Source organism: Triticum dicoccoides, chromosome 5B (assembly GCF_002162155.2).
Source record: "Triticum dicoccoides isolate Atlit2015 ecotype Zavitan chromosome 5B, WEW_v2.0, whole genome shotgun sequence".
Taxonomy (NCBI): domain Eukaryota; kingdom Viridiplantae; phylum Streptophyta; class Magnoliopsida; order Poales; family Poaceae; genus Triticum; species Triticum dicoccoides.
The window spans coordinates 623,641,775-623,652,013 of record NC_041389.1 but is presented as its reverse complement, the minus strand read 5'-3'; positions in this window follow the sequence as shown (position 1 = coordinate 623,652,013).

Below are 10,239 nucleotides of genomic sequence, written 5' to 3'. Positions count from 1 at the left end.
TTTTGAAAAGTGTCACGTACATTCTATGTCCACGGTTCAGCTATCGAACCCTTCAAATCGTCCATTCTATTTGGGGATCATGTCCGGAGGATACAATAGAAGTGATAAAAAATGTATTGGGCATCACATCTTCTGACTTCGAGGAGAAATACATGTGTGTCTGCCGACACCTGATGGTCGATTGACTAAGGGTAAGGGTAGCTTCAAAATTTGCAAGTTAATTTGGGTAAGTGCTTGTTTTCTTTTGTTGGGCATCCTACACAGGCTGGCAAAGAAGTTTTGGTTAAGTCAGTTGCGGAGCCAATCCTTACCTTTATTATGAGTGTCTTCAAGTTCCCATTTGGTGTTTGTGATGACCTGAATACGTATGGTTGGAACTAGTATTGGGGAGCGGAGAAAGGTAAAAGGAAAACTCACAGGTACGCTTGGCATAAGATGACCCGGCCGAAGTCAAAAGGAGGCCTCAGGTTTAGGGATTTTCGAATCTTCAATCAAGCTCTGTTGACGAGACAAAGCCCGGCGTCGCGGACGTGGAGACGAGGGCCTTCGTCGTGTACGAGGGCCCGGCGGCGGCGGGCGGGCGGCCGGGGAGGTCACTCAAGTCGGGGTTTTGGCCACGCTGGACGACGAGCCTGTCGAGGCTTGGCAGATCGTCCCGGCCAGCAGCGCTGACTCCACCAAGCCGGCCCAACCGGTGCTGTGCCACCTCCCCTACAGCAGCTGCCGCCCGGTGACGAGGTCCCGTTGCTCCCATGGGCATGGTGCCGGCGTGGGTGCGCAACCAGCTCCCGAACAAACACCGCCTGCCCAGGGACCTGCCGCTGTGCTACATCGGGGGAAGGTCCTGTGCCAGTCTGACATGAACGCGCGGCGCACCCGCTTCCTCCTCCCGGCCCGCGCACGCGCCCACCTCCGCGCCTTCCTCTACCCCGCCGAGATCACCGCGTGCGGATTCAACACTACCGATCCCAAGCCGATTAGGATCCCCGGGGCGAGGGCCAGGCCGACGACATACCCGGGCGTGTCCTTGTCCGTCTCCGTCAGCAGTGGCCAGTGTGCCGGGGTCGTGGCCAGTGCATGGCTGACCACCTGAAGCTGAACTAATTCCACCGTAACGACGCCACCGTCATCAACGGTAAGGGGTACAGGAGCTTCATGGTGGACTGCAGCCTGGAGGCCGGTGAGGGCGTCGAAGTGTGGGCGTTCCGGTGGCCGCGTGGGATCCGTCCGTGCCTTCTGATCGCCAAGAAGGACGGCTTCCGCCCCGCCCGATACCCGTAGAGTGTGTACCTAGTTGGATCGTCTCGCTGGGATCTCATATTGCATGTCAACTGTGTCCGACAGATGGTACTCTCCGGTCGTAGTAGAGCTGTCCCTCGGTCTTTGGTCAAGTTATTGTATCTTAGTGATCAGCTAGCTAGCTCTCCTTAATTATGTTGCAAGTACAATTCTGATTATGAATGCAATCTTTTCTATAACACTGTGCTTACACTGGTAGGACAGTCACTGTCAGCCTTCGGTTTTACATTCGTAGCAAGGAATGGCGTGCATAATTGTACATGTGAACATTTTTCAAATACATGTTTTTTAAATACGAGCTGCCTACTTTTTTTCATACACATTTGTATATGTTTTTTATATATCTAAAACATTTTGTAATACGATTAACATTTGTCAAATACTCCTACATGATTACCATGTTTTTGAACATTTTTTGGAGTATGTGTTAAATATTTTCTGAATACACATTAAATTAACTTTTGAAATGATACAAAACATTTTTCAAACTATGTGAACATTCTTTATATTGTATAAACATTTTTTCTATAAAATGTCACAAACATATTTTTGAAACGCATGAACATAGTTTTAAATGTAACATACATTTTGTTTGAATGCTATGATTTTTTTCTGAATTACACAAACATTTTTATAAAATGCCACAAACATATTTTTGAAACGCATGAACATAGTGTGGCCTGATCCGCGCGTGCTCGGTTCGTCCGAAGGTAGCCTAGCCGTGTGTGCCCCACTACGTTGCAAAACCGAAGCCCTATCCTCCACCGTCCGTCCTGCGCCGCGCCGTATGTGTATACTCCCTCCAGTACTTACTCCGTGTATATTGATTTGGGTCAAGTCAAACTTTGCAAAGTTTGACCAAATTTATTTTAAAAAATATCAATACCTACAATATTAAATATATGAACTATGAAGCTACATTTCGTAACAAATCAAACAATATTGATTTGGCGTTGTGAATATTGAAACTTTTTGTCTATAAGTTTGGTCAAAGTAGAGATATTTTAATTTCGAAGATAGCTTATAATCAGACTAAAAAGGACCGGAGGGAGTACATATACAATCGTTTTGCCAGGTCATTTCCCCCAAAAAGCATTTTCCCCCATGCAACTGTGCTTACTACCTAGCTTCAACCTCAAGTAACGGCGCTAGGGTAGTTTCATGTCGATCGAGGAAGGATGGCCAAGGGGCGGGGATCTGCGGGGACGACGGCCTGGGGGCTTGACCTCGAGCTGCACCTTGGGCTGCCGTCCGCGCGGACCGCGTTTGACCTCGACCTGAACATCGACCTCGTGCTCTTTGCCGGCCCAATCCCGGTGGAGAATCTCGCCCTTGTCGTTTACGAGGGTCCGGTGGTGGTGAGCGGGGCCGACATGCTGGTGCCTCCCGCGGTGATCGAGAGTGTTGCGGCGAATGTGGAGATGGGGGCCATCGTCGTCCATGAGGGCCCGGTGGGCCAGGACGGCGCGGTCACCGTGGTCGTGGTTTCGGCCACAATGGATGACAAGTATGTCGAGGCCGGGTAGATCGTTCCGGCCAGCGTGGACATCATTCACTGAGGTCGGTGTTTTGGCCACGCTGCACGAGGAGCACGTCGAGGCCGAGCAGATCGTCCCGGGCGGCAACGCCAACTCCATCGTCCTGGCGATGTGCCACCTCCCCCTGCAGTAGGTGCCGCCTAGCATGGGGATCTCGTTGCTCCCCTAGGCAAGCAGTGGCGCACAATGCGCGACGAGCTCCAGAACAAACACCGCCTACGCGGGGACCTGCCGCTGAGCTACATCGGGGAGAAGGTCTTGAGCCAGTTAGACATGAACCCGCGGCACACACGCTTCCTCCTCCTAGCTCGCGCACACCCCGCCATCATGCCTTCCTGTACGTCGCCGCCGACATACCCGGGCGCAAGGTTGTCAAAATCGCGATTCTCTTATACGATTCTACGAATTTACGATTCAAACCTGCCCCTCTGATTCTATGATTTTAGTTCATAGAATCTACTTTTTTACGATCCTGATAGTGAAGATTCTACGATTTGCGATTCTACCTTGGAGCTTCGATCCAATTCAAAATCACATTCTAACAACCTTGCCCGGTCGTGTCCTTGTCCGTCTAGGCGAGCAGCTAGTGGCTAGTCTGACAGACTGAAGCTGAACAAATTCCACCGCTGCAACTCCACCGTCATCACCGGTAAGGGGTACATGAGTTTCATCGTAGACTGCCGCCTGGAGGCAGGCGATGCTGTCGAGGTGTGGGCGTTTCAGTGGCCACCTGGGATCCGTTCGTGTCTTCTGACCGCAAAGAAGGACGGCGTCTGCCCCGCCCGAACCTGTAGAGTGTGTAGCCTTCCATCCTATCGCTGCGATCTCAATATCTCATAGTGCATGTCAACTGTGTCTGGTAGATGGTACTCTTGTTGTTGTTACTGTTTTTCCTTGTGCGAGGAATTTGTTATTGTATCATAGTGAGCTAGCCTAGCGGTGGCTTGGTATTAGGTTAAGTTGTTATATCTTAGTGATCAGATAGGGTAGGTTGCCGACATGAAACTGCCCTACCTAACCTAGCATCGTTACTCGAAGGAAGGGGGTGATCCGCAGGATGGGAGAGGAGCGGCATGACTGTCAAGTGGGGTTGTTACATTGTATAACATTATCAAAAAGTGCTACGTACAATTTTTGAATTTCATGGACATTTTCTAAACATCACACGCACTCTTGCGAATGGTACATACATTTTCTAAAAGTTGAGCGGACACATCCGTTGGGTTAGTGTTCGTGCGATAGGATATGGAGGGGTAGGATTCGAGGGAAGGGGCGATCTGTGGGATAGGAGAGGAGCGACGTGACTGGCTCGCGGGGTTGTGGGGTCGGATCACTGGCGTGGTGGAAGTTGCTTCATCCGTAGTGGGTGCCCGGAAAGTTGCTTCATCCGTTGCGCATGCTGCCGCGTGGACCATCGGCCGCTTGAGGGGTGCCTGATCCGCGTGGGCTTGCTTTTCGTTTGCATGTAGCCGCGTCACGAAAACCTAAGATACACCATATAAAGACCTAGGGCAGGGCTGCATACGGCGCCTCTCGACCATGTGTGCCTGCCGCGCCATATGTTTATACATACTGTATTCCTTTTTCCCTCCAAAAAGCATTCCCCCCAAGTCATTTTTCACACAAGTAGCCCACGACGCTTAGCTTCTGTTGAGTAACTGCACTAGTTTAGGTAGGGCTGTTTCATGTCGAGGATGGCTGATGGGCGTGGATCCGCGGGGATGGCAATGGGGGGCCTCGACCTGGAGCTGCATTTCGGCATGCCATCCGCGCCAATTGCCCATGACTTCGACCAGAACGTCGACCTCGCAGTGCTCGCCGACCCGATCCAGATAGAGGCCGTCACGGTCTTTACCGGCCCGATCCCAATGGAGAACATCGCGGTCGCGGAGGTGGAGGAGGGTAACGAGAACGATCTCGCCATCGTCGTGTATGAGGGCCCGACGTGGGTGCGTACGACACGGTGACCGAGGTGGGGGAGCTCAGGGTTTTGGCGCCGGCCGTGCGGACTGAGGTGCAGAGCAATCTCGCCATCGTCGTGTATGAGGGTCCGGTGGATGGACTATCAAACACGAAGCAATCTATCCATGTACCTCGGCGACACCTAAACTGAATACTAATTGTACAACTTCAATACTAGCATTGCATTTATCACTTCTATTGTAAGTCACTAATATTGGATCGACATTCTAGTTACATTGGTACTTGAAGCGCCCTTCGTTTTTACAATCGTAGCTAAGAATGGCGTATCCACAGCATAATTTTTGTGTATGTTTAACATTTCTCATATACATGATTTCCTTCAATTATATGTTTTGCTGCCTACTTTTTTTCATACTCAATTGTATATTTTTTTCTATACATCTAAAACATGTTTTTACACACATTTAACATTTGTCTACATGATAATCATGTTTTTGAACATACTTGGACTACGTGTTAAATGTTTTTCGAATACACAGTCAATTATTTTTGGAAATGATACAAAACATTTTTTATCTATGCAAACATTTTTGCATTGTGAAATGATACAAAATATTTAAATTATGCGAACATTTTTTACGTTGTATAACTCTCTTTTTCTAAGATGTCAAAAACATATTTTTGAAGTGCGTGAACATAGTTTTAAATGTAACGAACATTTTCTTTGAACACTACGATGTTTTATTTTGAATTACACGAGCATTTTAATTACATTGTATAACATTTTTTTAAAGTGTCACGTGCATTCTATGTCCACGGGTCAGCTACTGAACCCTTCAATCATCCATTCTATTTGGGAGATCCTGCCCGGAGGATACAATAGAAGTGATCAAAAATGTATTGGGTGTCACATGTTCTGACTCCGAGGAGAAATACCTGGGTTTGCCGACACCTGATGTTCCGTTGAGTAGGGGGTAAGCTTCAAAATTTTTGTTTTCTTTTCATGGGCATCGTACAGGCTGGCAAAGAAATTTTGATTAAGTCAGTTGCTCAGTTTCCCTACCTTTATTATGAGTGTGGTCAAGATCTCATTTCGTGTTTTTGGTGACTTGAATCGTATGGTTAAGAACTATTATTGGGGAGCGGAGAAAGGTAAAAGGAAAACTCACTGATATGCTTGGCGTAAGAAGACCCGGCCGAAGTTACAGGGGTTCTTGGGGTTTAGGGATTTTCGAATTTTTCGAATCTTCAATCAAGCTCTGTTGATGAGACAAGCCCAGCGTCTCTTAATTTTTTTAGGCAGCTTTTGTGCAAGACTGCTCAAAGCCAAGTATTACCCAGGTGGACGCTTAGAGGACACAGTGTTTTCGGGGAACCTGTCTCAATCATGGCAAGGCATTTGTCACGGGCTAGAGCTCCTCAAGAAGGGGCTTGTTTGGCATATAGCTAATGGAAAAATGGTTAGAACACTAGTACAAAAGGGGGCATCAGTCCCGTTCGTAAGGGCCTTTAGTCCCGGTTCTTGTACCGGGACTAAAGGGTCGTGGCTAATGCCTCCCCTTTTAGTCCCGGTTCAAACTGGAACCAGGACTAAAGGTCGCGGCCACGTGGAGTTCCACCTTTAGTCCCAGTTGGTAACACCAACCGGGACTAAAGGAAATTTTACGATTTTTTTTTGAATTTTTTTTATTTTCAAATTTATTAATTATTTTAACCTCTAATCTCTAATCACCCCTCATCATTCCTAATCATCTAACTTTCTGAACGGTCACCCATCCTCCCACTCCCCCAGCATGAGCACGCTTAACTTCCGGGTTCTATTCTCCCTCGTTTCCAAGTCTGCACATGTTGTTTTCCTGACAAAAGTAAGATGTCAATCCTATTAACCCTCAGGAATTTTGCGTGAGCATGAAGTGACACATTTCACTGTTTGAGTTTGAAACTATTGTTTTAAAAAACAATAATTATTTAGTAACACTAATATTTCTTGAGTAATTAGTTTGACCATTGTTTGACCACAGTTTGACCAGATTGGACCAAAATTCAAAATAACTGAAATAATTATTTAGTAACACTAATATTCTAGAATAATTAGTTTGACCATGGTTTGACCACAGTATGAAATTTTTTTGATTTTTTCCACTCTAGATCTTAAAAGCCCCGTAACTTTTTTTTTGTTAGGTTTTTGAGGATTTTTAAAATGTTTAACGGGGTTCCCTCAATTAAATTTGGATGTAACTTTTCGAGTAGATGATTTTTCATATAAAAAACTTTTTCATCCGAGTCAGTATGCAAAAGTTATGCCCATTTTACTAAATTCTAGAGAGATTTTGCTAATAAATTCGAAATTCACATTTGCAAATTTTCCCAACAAATAGACCACATATCACATGGGAAACTTATTTATTTATTTTTTTGACATTTTCATCATTTTATTTTATTTTTTAAAAAACTGAAAAGGCGATCCACAGGGGGGTGGAGTTTGAAAATGTGACCTTTAATACCGGGTCGTGCCATGAACCGGTACTAATGCCTCAAACCCCATTAGTACCGGTTGGTGGCTCGAACCGGGACTAAAGGTCTAACCTTTAGTCCCGGTTGGTGCCACGAACCGGTACTAATGGGTATCGCACCCTTTAGTCCCGGTTTGTGGCACCAACCGGGACTAAAAGGTCCAGACGAACCGGGACAATGGACCACGTGGCCCCTGGGCGCACGAACCGGGACTAATGCCCCCATTAGTCCTGGTTCTAGACTAAACCGGGACTAATGGGCTAACCCGGGGTGGACCAAAGCCCTCTTTTCTACTAGTGGAATATGGTGGGATAGATGGCTAGTTCGAGGCAACACTAGTTCGCTTGTTTAAAGCAGGGGAAGATGTCGGTTCAAATGGGTGTGTGAGAGCAACTCCAATGGGGCGACCCTTATTATCCGTTTGGGTCATCCAGACACAAAAGTTGGCCCAACGGGGCGACCCAAACGGATGTCCGTGTCCGCCTGTTGTCCGTTTGTCCGCCCTCCCGACCCAAACTGAACGCAAAAATGGGCCACAAATGGGTCTGAGCGGACAAAAGCAGACGCTCTCGTCGTCCGCTCTCGTCTGCTCCCTCCCTCTCGTGTCCGCCCTTGGGCCCACGTATCAGTGACCGAGCGAGAAAACCAACCCAGCCGCAACCCCCACCCCAGCCGCGACCCCCACCCCACCTCTGCCTCCTCCCACAGCCCCACCAGCAGCAACTCCCTGTCAGCGGTGATGCATCTCTTCTCAAGCGACGGCAGCCGCGACCCCCACCCCGCCTCCGCCTCCTCCTCCGACCACCGCGTCCTCCAGCTCGCTGCCGCTTGTCGGTGTCAAAACCGGCGGATCTCGGGTAGAGGGTCTCGATCTGTGTGTCTTAGGCTGATGGTAACGGGAAGCAAGGGACACAATGTTTACCCAGGTTCGGGCCCTCTCGATGGAGGTAAAACCCTACTTCCTGCTTGATTAGTATTGAAGATATGAGTAGTACAAGAGTAGATCTACCACGAGATCGTAGAGGCTAAATCCTAAGAGCTAGCCTATGATGGTATGATTGTAATTGTGATCGGCCTTCTAAGGACCATCCTCTCCGGTTTATATAGACACCGGAGAGGGCTAGGGTTTACATGGAGTCGGTTACAAGGAAGGAAATATAATATCCAAATCGCCAAGCTTGTCTTCCACGCAGAGGAGAGTCCCATCCGGACACGGGTCGAAGTCTTGAGTCTTGTATCTTCACGCTTCAATAGCCCGGATGATGTATACAGTCCGGCTGTCCGGATACCCCCTAATCCAGGACTCCCTCAGTAGCCCCTGAACCAGGCTTCAATGAAGATGAGTCCGGCGCGCAGTCTTGTCTTCAGCATTGCAAGGCGGGTTCCTTCTCCGAATACTCCAAGGTTATTTGTCGAACACGTAGACCGTGTCCGGATCTGCAAGATGATCTTCACACACCATTGTAGGGAACATAGCGTAAATCCGTTCTGCTGGCAATCTTCGTACGTCGTGCCCTTGCATCGTGGCCTAGTTCAACATGAACCGGCGTTTCCTGCTCCACCCCGACTCGCGTTGCGAGGCGGTTTTATTGGCACGCCCTGCCAAAGCAGAGATCGTGTTCCTCTTATTACGGGATCTTTCATCAATATGGGCGTGTGTGACCCCACGGCGACCGTTGGTATGACTCCGTATATTTTAGATAAGTCTCAAGGGGTCACGCTGAGGACTCTTGATATTCATCCCCTTTATAAAGGGGCCGAGGCCTACGCCTCTTTTCCACCTCTCCTGCTCCTTCTCGCACCTCGAGCTCCAGCACTCAAAACCTAAGCTCCAACCCCCCAGATCCTCCAGTATGTCCGGATCTGACGCAAAAGGCCGGTGGGTGGCCTCCTCGATCCAAGAGGAGGATATTTCTAAGCTTAGGGAGGTCGGATACCTGGCCGCCGATATCCAGCACAGGCTTCCTGCTCCAGGGCAAGTTATCCCCATGCCGGAGCCCAACGAGAGCGTCGTGTTTGTCCCTCACTTCCTCTGAGGCCTAGGCCTCACCCTCGACCCCTTTGTGAGGGGGCTCATGTTCTACTATGGCTTGGATTTCCATGATCTAGCTCCAAACGCCGTCCTCCATATCTTGTCGTTCATTATTGTACGCGAGGCTTTTCTCCACGTCAACCCGCACTTCGGCTTATGGCTCAAGATCTTCAATGTGAAGCCAAAGATGATCGAGGGGAGACATGCGGAGTGCGGAGGTGCAATAATAAGCAAGAACGTCGATGCCCCATGGTCAGAGGGTTCTTTTCCGGAAGTATCCGATGTATGGCAACGGAGGTGGTTTTATGTCACAGCTCCCAGTGGCACAAAGTGGGTAGCCGCCCCTGAGTTCCGCTCAGGCCCTCCGTCACAGTTAGCGTCTTGGACCAACGTAGGACGGAATTATGGGCCTGCTAGCGATGTACCAGAACTGCAGAATCATATCCGGGATCTTATTGAGAGGGACATAAATCTTGTCAACATAATGCAAGTGATGCTAATCCGGTGGATGTTGCCGTGCAAACGTTGGCCTCTCCGGATGTGGGAGTTTAATCCGGAGGGTCCGCGGACTATTAAGCACTTCTTCGGAATGAAGCTCGAAGGAATGTGTAAATTATTCTTCGGACCACAAGTAAAGTGTCCGGACACCACCGAAGATGCGGGCCTAAGCTGCAATCGCCTAGATGCCCAAGTAAGTAGCCTTAAAGCCGCGTACTTCATTTATATTTATCATAATTATTCTGAAAATCCCTCTGTGGCCAGGAATGGCTCAACAAGGCGGAGAGAACCAGGTGTCCGGCGCCACTTCCTGAAGGCTCGCCCGGTCCAACCATTGCCAAGATGCTTGGCCGGGTGCTCAGCAAAATCCTCTCAGGGAAAGGCGAAGGAAAGGGCAGTGAAGCCGAACTTCACACACTAGGCATCCAGACCGGG